The sequence below is a fragment of the Plecotus auritus genome (genome assembly GCF_963455305.1).
Source record: "Plecotus auritus genome assembly, chromosome: 3".
NCBI classification, from domain to species: Eukaryota; Metazoa; Chordata; class Mammalia; order Chiroptera; family Vespertilionidae; genus Plecotus; species Plecotus auritus.
In genome coordinates, this window is record NC_137772.1 from 83,569,017 (window position 1) to 83,590,913 (window position 21,897).

A 21,897-nucleotide genomic window follows, 5' to 3' on the forward strand; every position below is an offset into this window, starting at 1 on the left:
GGGATCGGGCCTAAACCCTCGAGGGGTCCCAGATTGGAGAGGGTGCAGGCTGGGCTGAGGGACACACCTCCCCGTGTTCATTTATAAAACACTAGAAGCCCAGTGCACAAAATTTGTGCACTCAGGGTGGGTCTGTCAACGCAGCCTGTGCCCTCTCACAGTCCAGGAGCCCCAGAATCAATCGCCCTGCAGAAGGAGGCCCCACCCACCCACCGCAGTGCCAAAACCAGGTAGCTTGGGCCTCCCTCTGCAGGGTGATTGATCATGGGGCTCTGCCCCAAAGAGGTAAGTCCTGCTCACCCGGCCGGGGCTCTGCAATGGATCGCCCCCACAGAGAGAGGCCCAGGCGCCTCACCACAGTGCCACCGCCAGGTAGCCTGGGCCTCCCTCTACGGGGCGATCATGGGGTGATGGTCAGGCCCCTGACCAATCGCATTGCACCCGGCTTGACTGGCTTGGCACCAGTGGGTGTCAGAGCATGGTCGTCTGGATGGACGTTCTGCTGTTCGTCTGTTTAGTCAATTTTCATATTATGCTTTTATTATTATTACTAGCATTCTTCAGTTTTTATTACTGAATTATATTGACATCTGAGAAAAGCATTCTAGGTCACAATCCCAAGTTTCTGTTGGCTACTTTTTGTTTAATTTTAACTATGGAGGTATGGGATAATTTGAATTGTCAAAATATGAGAAGTGTTCTGTATCATATACTAATAGTCTCATTTAATTTATTTAAGGAATGAATAAATTGATGCCATTGTATACCTGAACAGCTACTTCTGCTGCCTGCTATATTTTACATTTTTAAATCCTCACCTGAGGATATGTTTATTGGTTTTAGAGACAGGGGAAAGGAAAGAATAGAGTGAGAGAGAGAGAGAAACATCCATGTGAGAGAGAAACATTGATCTGTTGCTCTCTGTATGTGCTGGACCAGGGACTGAACCAGCAACCGAGGTATGTGCCCTGGCTAGGAGTCAAACCCGCAACATTTTGGTGTATGGAATGATGCTTCAACCAACTGAGACACCCTGTCAAGGCTGTAGGATTTTTTGTTCCTCATATTGATCATAATTATTTAGCTCTAATTCTAAATTGTAATATTCTCACTCCTCTCTAGTGTCAGTCCACATAATCTATATACTTACTCAAGGAATTTTAAACTTATCTATCCAGAAGAAAACAAAATGTGATCTTCTATACCATTTACATAGTGCCTTTTTCCTACTTAAATCTTGAGTTTTACTTTCTACTAGGGGCCCAGTGCACGAATTCATGCACCTTGAAAGGAACTGAGGGCCACGAGGCTGCGGTGGGCACAGGGGCGGGTCTTGACCCATCCTCCGCACCCTCTCCTGGCCCCTTCCACTGTGGCCCCTGGTCTCGTCTGCCAGCAGCCCCTCTTTCGCTGCTGCCGCTCCCACATGCTGACAGCACCAGCCCTGCTCACACCCGCTGACAGCGTGGAGCAATTGGGGCCGGCACCAGCAGTGGGTGCGAGCAGCTGCTGCTGCCCTGACCGCCCCTCAGGAGCAGGGGGAGGTGGAGAAGCCCTCAGGGGCAATCGTGACCAGCACCAGTTGCAGGTGTGAGTGGGGCCAGCACCAGCAGTGTGTGTGAGCAGTGGCTCCAATGCCAACAGCGGGTGCGAGCTGGGCTGTCGCTGGCAGCAGGTGTGAGAGATGGCTGCTGGCCCCAATTGCCCCTCAGGAGCGGGGAAAGTGGAGAAGCCCTGAGAGGTGATCAGGGCCGACCGCCACTTCTTGCACCCACTGACAGCGCTGAGCAATTGGGGCCAGAGCCGGGTGCCAGCAGTGGGTGTGAGCGGGGCTGTCACCAGCAGCAGGTGCAAGCACCCAGCGGGACCATGGCGCATGGGAGCAAAGAATTTTCAGTAACTACCAGAGGCTCGCCCCAATGACAGAGACCAATGCCCCACCTTGGCCTGGCGCCCCCACTCACCTGCTCCACCATACTGCCATGGCTGATGCCTGCCATGTTCCACACTCTGCCACCTGCTGCCAACGCCCTTATGTCCCTCACGCGCCCCCTGTGGTCAGCACACATCATAGCAACTGGTTGTTCAGTTGTTTTGCTGTTTGGTCTATTTGCATATTAGGGTTTTATATGTATAGATTTCTCTAGTGTGGTGTGTGAGCACATGGTCTGGCTCAGAGAAGATGCTCATGTGAAATGTATTATTAACCAATTAGTGAAAAGCAGTGAAGACATTGTCCTATTTATACAAGTATTGATCATTGGCAAAGGACTTAGAACAAGATCATATCATTGTGTTTATATAAAACTAGAGACCTGGTGCATGAATTTGTGCATGGGTGGGGTCCCTGGGCCTGGCCTGTGATCAGGGCCTATTGGGGCCGTCTTGCCCAGTCCCAATCAGGGCCGGGCCAATCGGGGCCTGCTGGCCAGGGGGAAGGGATGGGGGGAGGGACTGCGAGAGGTTGGCCAGCCAGCTGGGAGGAGGGACCACTGGAGGTTGGCTGGCTGCGGGAGGTTGGCTGTGGTAGTGCACTGACTACCAGGGGCCAGCTCCTGCATTGAGTGTCTGCGCATGTCATAGTGCCTGGGTGACTGGTGGTTCCAGTCGTTCAGTCAGTCACTTAGACTTTCATATATATAGATGTATAATTTAACTTGGGAAGTATTTGCATCTTGAACCGAATATATGATGTTGCACTTCAAAATGTTTATTTTTTTGTCCAAATTGAAGTAGTTTTTGAGATTTTTGAAATTGCATATGTAGGTGTTTTGCGCTAAACTCATTCTCTTTTATTGATTGGAATTTATGTAAATCAAAGCAAAACATTTAAGGAAGTAAATAGGATTTTTAAAAGGTATATTTCAAATCCTTTCTCATGGAGCCAATAGACACTGGTGGAGAGGGTGACTTTTTTGGGAAAGGAATAGTTGTTTTTAGGGCATAGGATATTAATTCACATTAGAAATATTTTTACTTAGTAAATCTCCATATGGTAGCACAGAAAAAAACAAGGCTGGATGAAAGCAAGAGAGTGGTTATCAAAATAAATTTTTAAAAAAAGGAAATTACAAAGATAGTGACCATAGTCTTATATTTTTTATAGCTTACAGATACAGGTGATTAAAATGCTATGTATTCTAGTTTTCCAATTAAGTAACAGAAGAGTTTGTTATGGAGTCTTTGAATGTGGATGGAGTGTGTGTGGGGAGTGTATGTGTCTGTGATGCATGATGGCCAAGTTTGTATTGGAGGGATGAAAATGTGGGTTTTTTTTTTTAATATATTTTATTGATTTTTTACAGAGAGGAAAGGAGAGGGATAGAGAGTTAGAAACATCGATGAGAGAGAAACATCGATCAGCTGCCTCCTGCACACCTCCTACTGGGGTTGTGCCCACAACCAAGGTACATGCCCTTGACCGGAATGGAACCCGGGACCCTTCAGTCCGCAGGCTGATGCTCTATCCACTGAGCCAAACCGGTTTCAGCGAAAATGTGGGTTTTTAACCACAGCTCTGTGTTACTCAAAGGCTTCCTCTGTAATGTTTTATTTCATTGAATTCAACCATATGACAAGTAAATAGGAAAGTACATTTGACAAATAGGATAATACATTTCTTCTACAACACCAATATTTTAGGTGTTTGTAAAAAAAAAAAAAAATAGTATTAGAGAATGTATACATTGGTTTCCCAAAGACAAAAGAAATCTTAAGCATTAACTGTAAGTGCACTGTACGATCAGAAGACCGCCTAGGGAAGATTTCAGCCATCTCCTTACATCTGCCCTGAGTAACATGAAGGGGAGCAAGTTCTCTGAAACAGTGACATATTTCCTTAGTCCCCTATGTCTTTGTACATCATGAATGATATACTTATACAAATAATCTCTTATTATTTAATCAGGATTGTGGCTCTTTATTTCCCATTTCTTATTAACTAAGTTCAGGTACCCAAACTAGCATAACGAATTTCCCCTTAGAGAACAACCTTAGAGAGCATCAGGTTCCACCTCTCATTGACTGGAGCAAACTTCTGGCTGCAGCACACAACAAATGCAAAGCAAATGAGTAAATAGATACAGAAATAGAACAGCCACAACCAAGCAAAGCATAGCCTCTTGCCCCCAATTTCATGGAAAAAAGATCCCTGATTTCATTTGGTAGCTTGCTTGTAATGCTACAGTGCTGCTGCCCACGGCCAGGTGCTGTGTGTAATTGTTCTCTGCCTTGTGCTGCGATACCACAGAAAGATGGTGCGTGCTAGTTGATATTTGCTGGTTTAGACTTTGCTCAACTGTGCACCTGTAATGGAGCACTTCTATTAAAGGGAACAATGTATTTTCAGAATCCTTTGTGCTTTTTAAGTGAATTCCCAGCACACTATAAAATATGTAACATAACCGGATATTATGTATTTTAAAAGAAATGCATTGATACTCTATTATTCAGAAGATACTTTTGTACTGAACATTTCAATATTATATCTCAGTTGAAAGCACTTAGAAACATTAATCAATCTGGCTTACTGATAAAAAAAGGATGTGGCAACTTGTTAGGGTGAATTAGTAATGAAGTCTGAGGAACTTTAAAGGGATAGTTGCAAAATGATATTGAAAGGTTCTGAGATTTATTTCCCCCAACTCACCACCAGGCTGCCTTTGAAATTACCAATAATTTGTAGAATGAAGATTTATCACCATATTGTAGGCAAGAATGATGCTCAAAAATCATAAACTGATAATTTTCTTGCAGAAGTGTGTGGCTAATTCAATTTCAAAATAAGAGCCAATTGACAATCTCTTTGTTTTTTTTTCCTACTTAATTTGTTTTCCTTTTTATTGAATGTGTTGGGGTGACACTGTTTAACAAAATATACAGCTTTCAGGTACACAATTCCACAACACATCACCTGTACACTGTATTGTGTCTTCACCAACCCCAGTCAAGTCTCCTTCTATCATCATTTATACCCTCTATATCTTTTAAAAGCAGCAGCAAGCCAGGAATGAGAGGGCAGTGACAGAATCTCAATAAAGCCTCTTATGTTAGCACAATGGAAAAGAATGAATATGAGCTTTTGAAATGGGTGTAGCTAATGTGCTAGTAAATGTCATTGCCCCTTCTTATTACAGTATTTAGGATTGCCAGATTTAGTAAATAAAAATACAATATACCCAATAATTTCAGTTTCAGATAAGCAGCAATTAACATGTATATGTACTTTTCATAAAAATTTCATATCCCAAGTTTAACTTGAAGTCCTGTAGTTTATCTGGCAACTTTATGTAGTCAGTCCTTGGAGGCTTCCTCTAAAGCAGCGATTTTCAACCTGTGTGCTGCAGGGATTTTTAAAACACGCAGTACCTCACTATTTAGTCAGGAGCATGGACCTCTTTTCCCTTAGATTGTCAAATAAAGAAATGACAACAGCCAATACAACAATAGCTGTCCAGTGCGAATTAATCAAAATTATAACTTGTTTTTTGTCAGATCAGCAAAAATATATTTTTCCGTGTGCCACAGATTTTTAGTAATTAGTTTATGTGTGCCATGAGATTAAAAAAGGTTAAAAATCACTGATCTAAATTCATACTTGGCTCAGTGTTTTGTAGAAAACCATGACTGGGTTCACTAATTGAAAAACTTTTGGCTTCCTTCTCAAACATCTTAGTTATGCAGAGAACTATTTAGCAAAAGAGCAAGCAATCATAATTTCAAAAGTGAGGTTTGTGTAGATATTACAGTGTTCTTCCTTAAGGCAGACATACAGCCTCTCACTCGTGCATGTGACAGTACATGAGTGACAGCTCATAGTTTAAGGGCTAAACTGACTATTTGCAAATCTTGGCTCTGTCATTTAGTAACTATATGACTTTGGGCAGGTGGCTGCACTCTTTCTGTTTCCTCATCTTGAAAATGGGGCTAATAATAGTATCTACCTCATAGGATTGGTTTTAGGTTTAAATGTAATAATCTATGTACTGTGTAACACTAAAAACAGTGTCTGCCGAATAGCAAGTGCCCAATAAACACTGGCTTATATAATAATCACTTAGTAATATTGATCAAAGTATGTTAATGCCATCAGTTACCATGAGAAGAAAAATATCACATTGGGGTTCTCCATCCCTGGATATGAAACTACTAGTAGCCCTGCGCACAAATCCCTGCACCAGTAGCTCGCCAGTAGCTCGCCAGTAGCTCACCAGTAGCTCGCTGCTGCCCTCCTGTAGCTCTCCACCCGCTGCCCCACTCTCCTGTAGCTCCCTCCATCCCCCTGCCCACCCCCCCCCCCCCCCGCCAATAGCTTGCTTCCCTGCCCCCTCCTGTAGCTCTCTGCCTCCCACTTGTAGCTTGCTGCCCTACCCTCCTGCTGATCTGTGATTCGGTTGTTGCGGTGGGTCATTGCCCTTTACAGCGTAATGACCATTTGCATATTACATCTTTACTATATCGTTTTCTAAGAGCTTTTCCATGACATCATTGCAGTTTGTTTGCTCTGAAATTCTTCTCAGATATACTGTAGCCAAGCACCTCTTTTACTCAAGGAAGGTAACTGGATAAAAAAGGGAAGCTATAGTAGTGCAGGGCAAAAAACCTAAACCCAGGATGTCTAATTGTCACTATTCAGTGAAGTGACACTTTTAAAAGGTGAATTATGGGATCTTGTGTTTCTGATTCAGTGATTAAGGAGGAACTGATTTTCTGCAAATGTGCCCACATGATGCTTATGCCATTGTTCTGTGAAGGACACTTTGCATAGCAACAAGCTAAGAGGGCATCAGGACTTCAGGGAACGCAGGACGTTATAAGTAAAAAACAATGTTATAATAACTTACCATAATATCTTTAAAATGTATATATTTCATATTAAAAAAGAAAATTATTTGGTCTCTTTTGAATCAAATGAATCAAAAACTCTTGTTTAAATATCTTACATAATAAAAGACTAGGTAAAAATAAAACTCAAAAGGTATCACTCTTTATTCTTTCATTTATCCCCATTACCTAATGCACTTTATTTTCAGAAAAACAAATTAAATATTAATGAAAAACAACAACAAAAGACAAACCTTACACTCTTCTCATAGACTGTCTCCCTTTTCCCACTCATTCTTTCCCACTGATATATCAAATGGAATTATTTCCATTGTGTAGGAGATATCCTGATAAAATAATTATGATTAAGGCTTATTTTAGATTAGGGTATCAGGGTAGCTCTCTCTGAAAAAAGTGATATTTGAGCTAAAGGATAAATAAAGGTTTTTTATTTTTATTTTTTAATTTTTATTTTTTTAAAATATATTTTATTGATTTTTACAGAGAGGAAGGGAGAGGGATAGAGAGTCAGAAACATCGATGAGAGAGAAACATCGATCAGCTGCCTCCTGCACACTCCCTACCGGGGATGTGCCCTTTGCCCTTGACCGGAATGGAACCTGGGACCCTTCAGTCCACAGGCCAACACTCTATCCACTGAGCCAAACCGGTTAGGGTAGGTTTTTGACTTTTAAAATGAGGTAGAAATGGATAAAGGAAGAGATATTCATTTCATTTACTTTCATCATTTGCTTACAAATTTTGATGGATGGTTATTTCAAGTTTATTTTATTTCCCTTTAAACTCCTTTATAGGTAGCAGTAGCTTGCTGTGTGTCATCTAATGAAGAATGCCTTGAAACCTGATGATAAGAGGTGATGTCACATCACACTCTCTTTGTGGTAAAGATATATCTGTCTTTATTTTCTTTCACACTCCTGCTGATTTACAGGAATTATTTTAGCTCCTGATCTCTTGCAAATAATTAGTTGTTATAATCCAGGAAGGGCTGTTAGTTATTTGTCCAAATAATGATGCACAAGACAGTTCCTCAACATTTTTTTCTATTTCAGAAGCATATGAACTATTTACACTTTGCTATATGATTCCTATTATTTTTGAGGGGAAATAATTACATATTTAATCATATTAGATGAAATGACATTTAAAACGTCAATTGGTACAATTTCTAGTATGTTTTTAAACCTTACTATATCTTTCATCTCTCAGATTTTGCTCAAACAGGTTTTTCTTGCCCACCTGTAACTCGCTATTACCTACCTACCTGAAAGAATGGCACCCCCTCCTTCTTACTCAGATACTCTCTGTTCATTTGTAAGCTTACTTTGTTAAAGCTGTACTCAACAAATTTACTCTAGTTGATGAGGAAACAAAGCATTCCAGTCCTGTGGAAATTGTTCCCACTGTTCCCTTTATGCAGTTCTTTCCCTGGCCTCAATAGTTTCTTCACACATATGTGTTAATAGTATTTAGCGGAAGACTTGCTGGCAATTGTAACCTTCTCTCAGTACAGCTTTCTCTCCTGGCACTTTACCTTGAGAATTCTAGCTCCCTTAGTTTCTTCAAAACAATGAACTCTGTCTCAGTTCACTTAGTTCACTAGTCTTTCTTTACTTTGTCCTACCAAACTCCCACCCCCATTTCTCAGCTCGATAACCCTGCAAGTAGAAAGATAGGACAGTTGTGGGACTCATTTATTGCCTTTCTTTCAGGTATCACTGTCCTTCACTGCTTATTGTTCAAGTCTCAAAACCATTTTCTCACGTTAATGTCTAATTTGTTGTTTGTTTAGGCGGGGAGTCTAAACCTGATCCCTATTAATAAGAGTTCCTCCTGGGAGTCAATGACTACACAATATTTGTTCTCTTTAAGGATCTTTTTGAATTCTTTAACTTCTTAGGACAAGAATTTAAGAAGTTAAAAAGAACAATTTTTGTAAAGCAAAACAGAAGGTTCAACTGTCTTGTGGGTCTGAGAAGACAAAAATAAAACAAAACAATAAAAGACTGTAGTTCAGTACTCATCAGTCAAAAAGGGTCTTAGTAAATGATCCATATTCCAAGATGGAAACCCCTAAAGGGTTATACCCCAAAAAGAAGAAGTAAATCCAAGGCAGAAAAAGGTCTTATTAAAAATGTACCCCTGAGTAGGTCAGCTCATCTGATTGCTTATTTTGATTTGTCCCACTTTATCTGTTTTTCAGAGCAAAGGGTGAATCCTCTCTAGAAGAAGATAGCATTATCCAGAGCCTCTGTAATGTTTCTTACATAATATATGAAATCCAATAACATATTACCAAGTACACTAGAAAGAGGCCCAAGAAAATATTATGAAAAGATCTACATGTACACACAAGAATAATGAAATGATGGAGTTATTTGTGTTTATATACATAGGTTATAAAATAATTGTGATTGATATATTCAAGGAAATTGATGGTATAATAAGTAATTTAACAAGAAAATTAGAATAAAAATGAAACACATGAGTGAGCTAAAAAATATTCAGGTTGAAACACCTGAATAAAAAAACACAAAGCAGAACATGAGAGAATTTGTGGATAAAATTAAAAGGTCTAACAAAGAAGTAGCGGACATTTTAGAAATGAAGAGTTAGAGATTAGCCAAAGAACTTATTTGCATATATGCATAACCCATGGTCACAGACAATAGTGCAGTGAAGGCCGGGAGGTGGGGTGAGACCAGGGTAGAGGGAGTCAATGGGGGCAAAGGGGAACATCTGAAACTCTTTCAACAATAAAGGTAAATTTAAAAAAGAGTATATGAGGCAAAAGCAACCAAAAGGGGTACTATATCTGCCTACCTAGCAATCTGTGCTTTTATGTAACTGAGCAAGTATACAATATGCATTTATTTTTGTCATATGTTTATATACTGCCTATTGAAATTAGTTAAAGTTCAAAGTTTAAGAAGAAGGATGGCGTGAATCTTTAGATTAGAAGTATATTTTGAGCCGAAACCGGTTTGGCTCAGTGGATAGAGCGTCGACCTGCGGACTGAAGGGTCCCGGGTTCGATTCCGGTCAAGGGCATGTACCTTGGTTGCAGGCTAATCCCCAGCAGGAGGTGTGCAGGAGGCAGCTGATCGATGTTTCTCTCTCATCGATGTTTCTGACTCTCTATCCCTCTCCCTTCCTCTCTGTAAAAAATCAATAAAATATATTTAAAAAAAAAAAAAAGAAGTATATTTTGAGAACTGAGCCAAATAAAGAAAAATAAATTCACATCCAGAATATGATGTGAATATGATGGTTGTGTGGGATAGTTATTTTACAGCTGTACTGGGGACTCTTTATCTTTAGGGACCTCAAGATGTCTGACTTAGACTCTTGGCTACAGTAAAGGCAGTGAGGTTCATGACATGCTGTTTAGGATTTGAAACTCCCCAGGTAATCCCTAAAACCAGATTTTTACTGGTGATTTTCACCCGGCATAATCTGTTAGGCAGCCTGGATTGACCAAAGAGGCATAAAAGACTCCACTGGGAACTTCTCCCTTGAGCTAAGATTCATTGCACAGAATTTGTGATTCAAACTGAAGGAGAAGTACATATGTCCATGTGTGAATAAAGGTACTAATAAGCTTGCATCTGGGTGTTTCTAAGAACTCTAATAATTGCCTGTACTTACTTTCTCTTGCTGTACCTTATCTTTTCCCTTTAAATAGAAACCTTAGGTTTGTATGCTCTATGGGTTCCTGTGAATCCTTTCAAATATCTGAACTTGTGAAGTTCCTGTACTAGTTAAAAAAATAAAACATTAAAAGTGAAGAGAAAAAAATTGTTAAACACACCAATAAAAATGAAAGATAAGGACCATATCTGTCTAATAACCAATCGCTTGTCAGAAATAGTATACATTAGAAGATGAATATTGTTTTTAATATTATGAAAAACATTTCTCTCAGAATTTTAAAGAGCAAATTTTTTAAATATACTTTTATTGATTTCAGAGAGGAAGTGAGAGGGAGAGAGAGATAGAAAAATCAATGATGAGGGAGAATTATTGATCAGCTGCCGCCTGCACATCCCTAACTAGGGATCAAGCCTGTGTCCTGATTGGGAATTTAACTGTGACTTCCTGGATCATAGGTTGAGGCTCAACCACTGAGCACACCATCCGGGACAAATTGTTTTTAAAGTACTGAGTAAAATGAAGACATTTTCAAATAAAAAGAGACAAAGTAATTTTCTACACAATTATGTTAATAAATATTTGGCAATTTTCAGAAAGAAAAGTAAACCCAGGAAAATGTCATCAATTAATAAAGGAGAAAAAGAGGGCAAGCACACACTATATTACATAGATCAATAAACCCAACTATTAATTATAAAAAGTGAACATCTTTACTTTGGCATATCAAACAATATTAAGGTGAAGGGAGAGTATACAACACTAAAGTTGTTCACTGTTATAAAGCAGTTAGAAATATTAAATAACTAATATATTTTAAAATATCTAATCTAATAAAAGAGAAACATGCAAATTCACTGTATCTCCACTATACCTACAAGCCACGCCCACCAGCCAATCAGGAGCGAGTATGCAAATTAACCCAACCAAGATGGTGGTGGCCACGGAGCTGGAGCCAGCCAGAGGCTTGGGTTGTCCTTGGCGACGGAGGAAGCCAAGCTTCCCACCCTGGCCTGCCCTGGCCTCTGCTCAAGGCTACAAAGTTTCAATTATAGAAGATAAATAAATCCCAGATACCTGCTTCCAGCCTATGCTTGGGTTGCCGGCGGGTGTGGCCGGCTTGCAAACCACCACAGGCCCCTCGCCCAGGCCTCCCCATGCCCCAAGGGAACTCCCACCCTGATCCAGGACACCTTTCAGGGCAAACCAGCCAGCCCCCAACCATGCACCAGGGCTCTATCCTATCTAATAAAAGAGTAATCTGCAAACTGACCATCACTCCAACACACAAGATGGCTGCCCCCATGTGGTCAAAGATCTTGCCCCCATGTGGACACAAGATGACTGCCACAAGATGGCCATCATGGGAGGGCAGTTGGGAGGGACCAGGCCTGCAAGGGAGGGCAGTTGGGGGCAATCAAGCCTGCAGGGAAGGGCAGTTTGGGGGGGACCCAGGCCTGCAGGGGAGAGCAGTTGGGGGGGGGGCAGGCCGGCAGGACAGGGCAGTTTGGGGGGACCAGACCTTCAGGGGAGGGAAGTTGGGGGGACCAGGCCTGCAAGGGAGAGCAGTTGGGGGGGACCAGGCCTGCAGAGGAGGGCTGTTGGGGGCAATCAGGCTGGCAGAGGACCAGTTAGGCATCAATCAGGCAGGCAGGGGAGTGATTAGGGGGTGATCAGGCTAACAAGCAGAAGAGGTTAGGGGCAATCAGGAAGGCAGGCAGGTGAGCAGTTGGGAGCCAGCAGTCCTGGATTTTGAGAGGGATGTCCAACTGCCTGTTTAAGCCCGATCCTACTGGGATGGGCCTAAACGGGCAGTCGGACATCCCTTGAGGGGTCCAAGATTGGAGAGGGTGCAGGCTGGGCTGAGGAACACACTCCCCCCGTGCACAAATTTCGTTCACTGCGCCTCTAGTAGGTAAATATATCTGTTTAAAATGAAGTGCAATTAATAATTGTACTACATGTCTAATTTGTGAAATACAGGTCCTGGTTTTTCCTAAAACTAGATAAATCTCTAGATGAACTGATCAAGTTCTGATGGGTTGGCACCTTGCGGGAGCCTCCGCATCCCACAACGACAGGCTTGCCCCACTGCAGTAGCCCATAGGCTGCATTATATAGGCTGCCTGATAGGCATTCAGAACAACTCAGAACAGACAGAAACTGAAGCCCTGAGATTTATCACTGGTTTGACTGGGGCTGCTGGCAGACCTGACTCCATTGTCGAGCTCCTCCCCACTCCTAAAGGTACCATGGGCCTTGGGGCATAGAGCCGGGGGACCTGGGTCCAGATTGAGACAACTGAGGTGTCAGGACTGCACTGTCCAACAAGGAGGGGGGAGAAGTTTGCCCTCGTTGCTGCAGCTGTGTAGTCTGGGCCTCTGACCCCGAGGAGACTGAAGACTCAAGGTCCCTGGGAGTGATGGGACAGACGTAGTAAGACAAGCGAGATGTTTAGTACCGACTGGCCAAAGAGAATGGCTAGTGCGCCTACAGTGCCCGCAGCGCCTTCAAGCTGCTGCAACGCAGTGAGGAATTCCAAGCTGTGACAGGAGTGAGGTGCTGAGCCAGGAGATCCGGAGTCCACAGGGGTCTGGCCAGGCGGGGACTTTGGACCTTCAAGCTTTGGTTCTGCTACCAGGTGTGTTACAGATCAAGGGGGTTATCACCCAGCTGCCCACTGCCGAGGAGATCACCCAGCACTTTGAGTGCTGCCCCGCGGACCTGGTGGTGTGCAATGGGGCTCCCGATGTCACTGACCTTCGTGCTGTGGATGAGCAGATGTAGGCCCAGCTTCTCCTAGTCGCTCTGAACATCGCTACACATGTTTTGAAGCCAGGGGGCTGCTTTGTAGCCAAGATCTTCCTAGTCCGGGATGTGACACTGATCTATAGCTGCGTGTCTTCTTCTCCAGCGGGCTCTGTGCCAAGCCTGGGCGCCAGCATCCAGGCTTTCGCTGCCTGTCAGGGTTATGACCCCCGAAGGCTTCCTGCCGTACCTGGAGAAACTTCTGCTGGACCACTCTGCTGATCCAGAGCTCAAAGATGGTCTCACCCTCATCATTGTGCCATTTGTGACCTGTGGGGACCTGAGCTTCTGATTTGGACCGCAGTTACACATTGGACCTGGAGGACCGCTCAGAGCACAAGTACACTCCACCCACGCAGCCCCCATCTCCCGCAGTACTGGGAGGCCTGCACATTGAAGAAGAGGGGGCAGCTGGCCAAGGAGATCCATCCCCTAGACTGTCCCATCAACACAGTGGACATGTTGCCCCAGGCCCTGGCTGCCCCACAGTGCCACACCCTGATGGCCTCTGAGGTGGAAGACAGTGACATGAATTGTTAACCTTAACACATTAAGCTGGCAGTCTGCGACAACTCGGAAGCTGTATGCTGTCAGGAGAACCAGAACTTGCATTAGTTCATTGCATGAATGAACTTGTTTTTCAAATATCTCTTCAATGGCTCCTGAATACAAGCTTCAAGTGGAAACCTACAATGACCACCATGAGCACAGCCAGGAAAGAAACATCATGGAATGTTCGTTTGAACCACAGAAGTGGTTCTTGGCTGAGATCTTGCTTCCTCTCTGAATCTTCCCAGGGGTATACCTGACTTTGATGGAGGAAAATATTACATCTTCATTCTCACTAATATAACTGAAATTTAGCTTTATACCCAAATATGAATTCCAGCAGTAAATCATGATCATAAAAGCAGTGCCTGTGACTTTCCCACCAAACCAAATCAAATCAGTTCATTTTTATAGTAGGATTGTTAGGGGAGGGGTGGGGAATAATCAGAAAATAGTACTCAGGGTCGTCACTAATTGGCATCATGGGATATCTTATAATTTGAGTTACTAATAAAAAAGATCATATAATACAACAAAAAATGAAAAAATTAAATACACCAAAAGGACTATAGATATGAATATTTTAAATAACAAAATGACATTATGAAATGTTATATTCATAAATAAAATATAACATTTGTATACTTAAACTATCTTTTTCCAGAAGTAAATGAATCATTGTTATTGTCTTAAAAAGTTATATTCTGAAAAATATGAATAACCATTAACATTTTTACAATGATAATCTATGCATCCAGAAATACATGTTTAAATACCTTGCACTTTTTTCTATTTGATTGTTTTATTCTTATCGATTAGTAGAAGTTCTTTTTATTTAACAGATAAGAGTTAATAAATGAATACGACAATGTAGCAGGGTAACACCCAGAAATCTATGGTTTTTTTATACACCAACAATGAACTCACAGAAAGAGAAACTAGAAAAAATAATCCCATTTACCAATGCACCAAAAAAAATTAGGATACCTAGGAATAAACTTAACTAAGGAGGTAAAAGACCTGTACTCAGAAAACTACAGGGCACTGAAAAAAGAGACAGAGGAAGACATAAACAAATGGAAGAACATACCGTGTTCATGGATTGGTAGAATCAACATCATTAAATTGTCCATACTACTCAAAGCAATCTATAGATTCAATGCAATCTCCATTAAAATACCAATGGCATATTTCACAGACTTAGAACAAACTCTCCAAAAATTCATTTGGAATTAAAAAAGACCCGGAATAGCCATAGCAATCTTGAGAAGTAAGAACAAAGGTGGAGGGATCACTATACCAGATATCAAGCTGTATTACAAAGCCACTGTTCTCAAAACTGCCTGGTACTGGCACAAAAACAGACATATAGACCAATGGAATAGAATAGAGAACCCAGGTATCGACTCAAACCACTATGCTCAATTAATATTTGACAAAGGAGGCAAGAGCATACAATGGAATTAAGACAGTCTCTTCAATAAATGATGCTGGGAAATTTGGTCCGACACATGCAAATAAATAAATAAATAAATAAATAAATAAATAAATAAAGCTAGATCACCAACTTACATCATACATAAAAACAAACTCAAAATGGTTAAAGGACTTAAATGTAAGAACTTAGAAGATTCCATAGGCAGCAAAATATCAGATATATGTCATAGGAATATCTTTATTGATACAACTCCTATACCAATGGAAACTAAGGAGAAAATAAACAAATGGGAATACATCAAAATAGAAAGCTCCTGCACAGCAAAAGAAGCCATCAACAAAACAACAAGAAAGCCCACTGGATGAGAGAGCATATTGCCAATGCTATTTCAGATAAGGGTTTAATCTCTAAAATTTACAGGGAACTCATACAAATTAACAGAAGGAAGATAAACAATCCAATCAAAAAATGGGCAAAGGACCTAAATAGACACTTTTTGAAAGTGGACATACATAAGGCCAAGAGACATATGAAAACATTCTCAAAGTCACTAATCATCCGAGAGATACAAATCAAAACAGCAATGAGGTACCACCTCACACCTGTCAGAAATGCTATCAACAAATCAACATATGTCAAGTGCTGGCGGGGATGAAGAAAAAGGAACCTTTGTGCACTGCTGGTGGGAATGCAGACTGGTGCAGCCACTGTGGAGAACAGTATGGAGTTTCCTCTAAAAACTAAAAATGGAACTCCCATTTGACTCAGTCATCCCACATCTAAGAATATATCCCAAGAAACCAGAAACATCAATCAGAAAGGATTTATGCACCCCTATGTTCATAGCAGCACAATTTACCATAGCTAAGATTTGTAAACAGCCTAAGTGCCCATCAGCAGATGAGTGGATTAGAAAACTGCGGTACATTTACACAATGGGATACCACACTGCTATAAAAAAGAAGGAATTTTTACCATTTGCAACAGCATGGATGGAACTGGAGAGCATTATGCTTAGCAAAATAAGCCAGTCAGAGAAAGATAAATGTCATATGATCTCACTCATTTGTGGGATATAATGAACAACATAAACTGATGAACAAAAACAGATCCAGAGACAAGGTAGCACTGAACAGACCATCCAACCTCAGAGAGAAGGCAGGGGACGGGAGGGTTAGAGATCAACCAAAGAATTTGTATACATGCATATTAGCGTTACCAATGGACACAGACACTGGGGTGGTGGGGGCTTGCCCTTGGGGGTGGGAGTGGCAGGAGGGGAGTCAATTGGGGGGAAAAAGGAAACATATGTAATACTTTACACAAACAAAATAAGAGGTATATATGTTGCTAATATATTATTATGTATTTGCATACTTACATATTTAGAAATAATTTTGATAGATCTAGTTGTTGATTTTATGGTAAAATTAATCATTATTTTCAACGTGATTAACAGATTTCTTAAGTTAAAGAAAATACTTTTGCCTAAGATCATAATAACATTCATCCAGCATACCTATGGAAAGCTTTATAAATTATGAGCATTAAGTATTTTTCATAGTTTAGAGATACAATTTACCTGGAATCAATTTTAATCTATGTTGTGAGTTAATGGTTAAAATTATTTTGTTTTTTAATAGATATTTCCTTGATTTAGCATAAATCTTTGGGAAAAAAAATGAAACATCCATTTTCCACCTTATGGTTCTGCAAAATTGGTCCCAAATCTAGTAATCTTTGATATTATAGGAGATTTTCTGTACTATGGTCTATTTGTCTCTACTGCCAATACTTAATTATTGTAGCTTGATAACAATTTTCTTGCTATATGGTTGAATAAGTCCTCTCAACTTGGTTCTTTCTCTTCCATATAAATTTAGAATTCTCTTGTTATTTTCAAGTAAAAAACAGATTTGGACTGTAACAACATTGAATCTATAGATAAATTTTGGAAGAATCAACCTATCCATAATATTGAACATTCTATTTCATTAACATGTTATATCCTTTTGCTAATTTAGGCATTTCTCACTATTCTGAAAAATATTTTATATTTGTCTGTGCAGAGTTCTTTCTGATCTTTAATAGGACAATTTCCTCAGTATTTTGTTGCTATTTTAAATTATATTTTATGAATTCAATTTTTTAATTATTTAATGTACTATTGTAGAAACTCAACATTTTATGTATCAATATTACATACTCATTAATTTTCATTGTGTATATGCAGATTCATCAGATGTTCTATGCACAAAATTATGCCATGACATTATTCAGACAGAAATCCAAGTAATATTTCTATGAGACAAAGACAATGGATATTTATAATGAGGGGAACAATTATATCAAAAAAGAAAGGTATTTTTTAAAAATATATTTTATTGATTTTTTACAGAGAAGAAGGGAGAAAGATAGAGAGTTAGAAACATCGATGAGAGAGAAACATCAATCAGCTGCCTCCTGCACACCCTGTACTGGGGATGTGCCACAACCAAGGTACATGCCCTTGACCAGAATCGAACCTGGGACCTTTCAGTCCTCAGGCCGACACTCTATCCACTGAGCCAAACCGGTTAGGGCAAGGTATTTTTATTGGAGCAGATAACATAACATAGTGATGTTAATTCTCAACAATACTTTTAATTTCCCGTTCATCAGCCATGTGTTTGGTAGTCACAATATCTGATATCTTGTTATCTTTGCAAACAATTCTTTGGGAAACAAGATTGCTTAGGCCACTTTGCCCTATTTTTAACATTCCAAGGTTTGAGGTATGATATGCACGGCAGGTCCTTGGCATGGCAGTTCTGGCAGTTAATTTTATTTATTGGGGTGGCACTGGTTATTAAAATTATACACGTTTCAGTTGCACATTCTACAACCCATCATCTGTACACTGTATTGTGTGTTAACCATCCCAAGTCAAGTTTCTGTCCATCAATATTTATTTCCCCTCCTCCACCTCCCCTTACCCAACCCTTCCCTGACAATCACCACACTACTGCCCATGTCCATGAGTTTTCTCTCTTTTTGTTTCTTTTAACTCTATCCTTATTACCCCTTCCCTAGCACCCTCCCCGCCGCAACAGCTGTCAGCCTCATCTCTATTTATGATTCTATCTCTATTTTGCTTGTTAGTTCATTTTGTTCATTGGATTCCACATATGAGTGAAATCATAAAGTACTTGTCTTTCTCTGACTGGCTTATTTTACTAAGAATAATGCTCTCCAGGTGCGTTCATGCTGTTGCAAAGGGTAAGACTTCCTTCTTTTTTATGACTGAGTGGTATTCCATTGTGTAAGTATACCACAGCTTTTTTTATTCACATCTACTAATGGACACTTGGGTTGCTTCCACATCTTGGCTATTGTAAATAACACTGCAATTAACATAGGGTGCATATATTCTTTCAAATTAGTGTTTTGGGTGGGCCTTTTTTTTAATGACATCAAGTTTAAATGGGACTCGGATATGAATTGGGATGTGTTCCCTTTCTCTTCTCCGGAAAAGTGTACTAGTATAAGATTTACGTAATTTCTTTCTTAAATGTAGATCATCTTGAAATCATCTTTGCTTAGTGTTTTTGTTTTGTTTGTTTTTGTGAGGGGGGTATTTGTAATTATAAATTCAATATTTTAATATTATCAATGTTCATATTTCATATGTGGGCAAATAGTATTTTCCTTAGATTTCATCCATTTTATTTACATTTTCAATTAATTTTAACTAAACATATAATATAGCATTCTCTTGTGAATTTATTAATTTGAAAAGAACTTATTTTTATAAGTGAGTGTAATATTTTCTGTTTACTATGTCATTAGTTTATCATAATGTAATATTATATATTTTATTTATCTGATATTTATTATTGCTTTTAAGTCAGACATAGAAAATCTGAGTTAATGTTTCCTATTTTGGTGGTAAATTTGCCTATTTCTTCTTTTAGTTTTGTTAACTAATTATTGCTTTATATGTTGAGAGGAGATCTCAGTAGTTATATATAATTTTAGAATTCTATAATTATTTATAATGAACTGAGAATTTAACATTAGGAGAGATTCTACTTACCATTTTCAGTAATTTTTCAAAGTTTTAAGTTTAATTTATCTATTATTAGTATACTTATGCAATATATATATTTTTAAAATATATTTCTTTATTGATTTCAGAGAGTAAGGGAGAGGGATAGAGACATAGAAACATCAATGATGAGAGAGAATCATTGATTGGCTGCCTCCTTTATGCCCCCTACTGGGGACTGAGCTCACAACCTTGGCATGTGCCCTTGGCTGGAATTGAACCTGGGACCTTCAGTCTGCAGGCTGACGCTCTATCCACTGAGCCAAACCGGCTAGGCTGCAATATATTTTTAAAATTTTTTGTTTGCCTGTTACCTTTTACCCCTTTATATTTCAACTTCTTTTTTTTTTTTTTTTTTTTTTTTTTTAGAATTTAAGCATGTCTTCAGTGAGCAATATATATATGTATTTCTGCTTATATCCAGCATAATATTTTTCTATTCATTGAAATATTTAATCCATTTATAGCTGTTATTGTTGTTTATATATTTATGCTTATCTATCATGCTACCATTTGTTATATATCACTCCTTTTTTTTCTATTTCTATATAGTCTCAGTTGTATGAATTGAATAAATATATTTCTCTCTTCAATTGTATTGTTTGTTTTAAATACTTCACTTTCTATTATTTACCATAGAGATTACAACTTGATTTGACATATCAGAGTTAACATAAATTGTTTTACCGCTTCCTAGAAATGCAAAAAACTTAGTCTTTATCATAGCATATCAATCTATATGTTATTGTTGTTGTACATTTTAATTTGATATATATTTTAGACTTGTCAAATACATTGAAATTATTATTTTATAGAGCTAGCTTTTATTCACTATTTTTTACCCCAGACATTTAGACTTTCTATTGATCTTCTTTTTTCCTACATACTTATACTTTCATTTAGGATATTTTTTGTCTATAAAGACATTTCTTCTTAAAATCTTCATTGTTGAAAATATTACATATGTCCCCCTTTTACCCCCTTGACCTTTTAGCCCTCCTCTGCCCCCCCATCCCCTTGCCCCCAGTCCTTCACCACCCTATTGTCTGTGTCCATGTGTTATGCATATATGCATATCAAAGACAACATTTTTAAAATTTTTATTTCCTTTAGTCTTGCTCTGGACAAATACTTTACAGTATTTTATCTTTTGTTTATTTCCTAAGAATGTATTAATTTCATCTTTGACATTTTATTAGATTTAAGGTATAGAATTCTAGATTGAAAGCACTTTCAAACTATCATCCCTTTATTTTTTTACTTTCATTGTTCAAGATGAGACAGTTAGAGATAATATGTCTTCTCTTTGGCTGTTATTAAGGTTGTCTTTTTGTTACATTGGTTCTCAGATATGACTAGAGGTGGGTTTTTTTTTATTTATTCAGTTCATATTTTTAAAAACTGACAAATTATGACTCTAATTTCTTACATTTGTTTCTACCTCATTTTCTCTTTCTTTCTTAAACTACAAAAATATTTGTATGATGTTTTCCATTATTTTCTATTGTATCTTTCTGTTTTTATTTTTCTCTGTGCTTTAGTCTGAATATATTCTTTTTTTACCTATATTCCAATTTACAATTAAATCCAATTCTGCTTAGACAATCTTCCCCTATTCCAATTTTTAAGTTTCAAATTTTAGCTATTGCATTACTCAGTTCTATAAATTTAAAATGTACTTTCTACCAGAAATCACTCTTTTATATGTCCCTTTGTCATTTACCGTGATTTTTAAAAAGGTATGAGCCTGATGACAACCTTAAATCAATCATTAAGTTAAAAAAAATACATATCTCAAAAACACTACTAAGAACATAAAAAGGTAAGTCAAAAGCAAGAAAAAGACTTTTCTTCAGAAATTAATATCAAATTATATATCCAAAATGAAAAAGTAAATTGTAGATAAATGTTTAAAGAAGGGGCACGGGGTGAGGGCGGGCTAGAAGGGCTCAATGTGGGGGCCAAGGGAACATCTGTAATACTTTCAGCAATGAAGATAAACTCAAAAAAAAAAAAAGGAAACCTTGCAAAATGTGACAACATGGATGAACTTTGAAGAAGACATTATGCTGAGTGAAGTAAGCCAGTCACAGAAGGATATATACTGCATGATTCAACTTCTGTCAGGTGCCTAAAATTATCAAACTTATGGAAGCAGAGAGCAGAGCAGTAACTGCCAGGGGCAGAGGGCAGAGGAAAAGGGGAGTTGATAAACAACATATATAAAGTTTAAGTTATGCAACCTTAGTAAGTTCTAGAGATCTGCTGCACAACATTATGTTTATGGTCAACAGTATCGTATTATACACTTAAAATCTTTAAAAAGGGGTAAATCTCATATTAAGCTTTTCCCACAATAACATGAAAATGAAAATGTTAAAGAAAAGAGAAAATAAATATATGAACCACAGTAATAACCATGTAAGAGATGATAAAGTTTATTATTACTTGCATACATTTAAATTAAAACTAAGGACACTATTCTCTAGTAATCAGAATGGCAAAAGTTAGACATTAAACA

General features: G+C 38.9%; 1 pseudogene across 1 annotated transcript; it reads left to right on the forward strand.

Moving 5' to 3' along the window:
• Positions 1-264: 264 nt before the first annotated feature.
• On the forward strand, positions 265-13,842 carry LOC308244078 (tRNA (cytidine(32)/guanosine(34)-2'-O)-methyltransferase-like; annotated as a pseudogene). Its single transcript has 2 exons — positions 265-285; positions 12,941-13,842. The product of its transcript is annotated as a tRNA (cytidine(32)/guanosine(34)-2'-O)-methyltransferase-like (transcript).
• Positions 13,843-21,897: the final 8,055 nt, after the last annotated feature.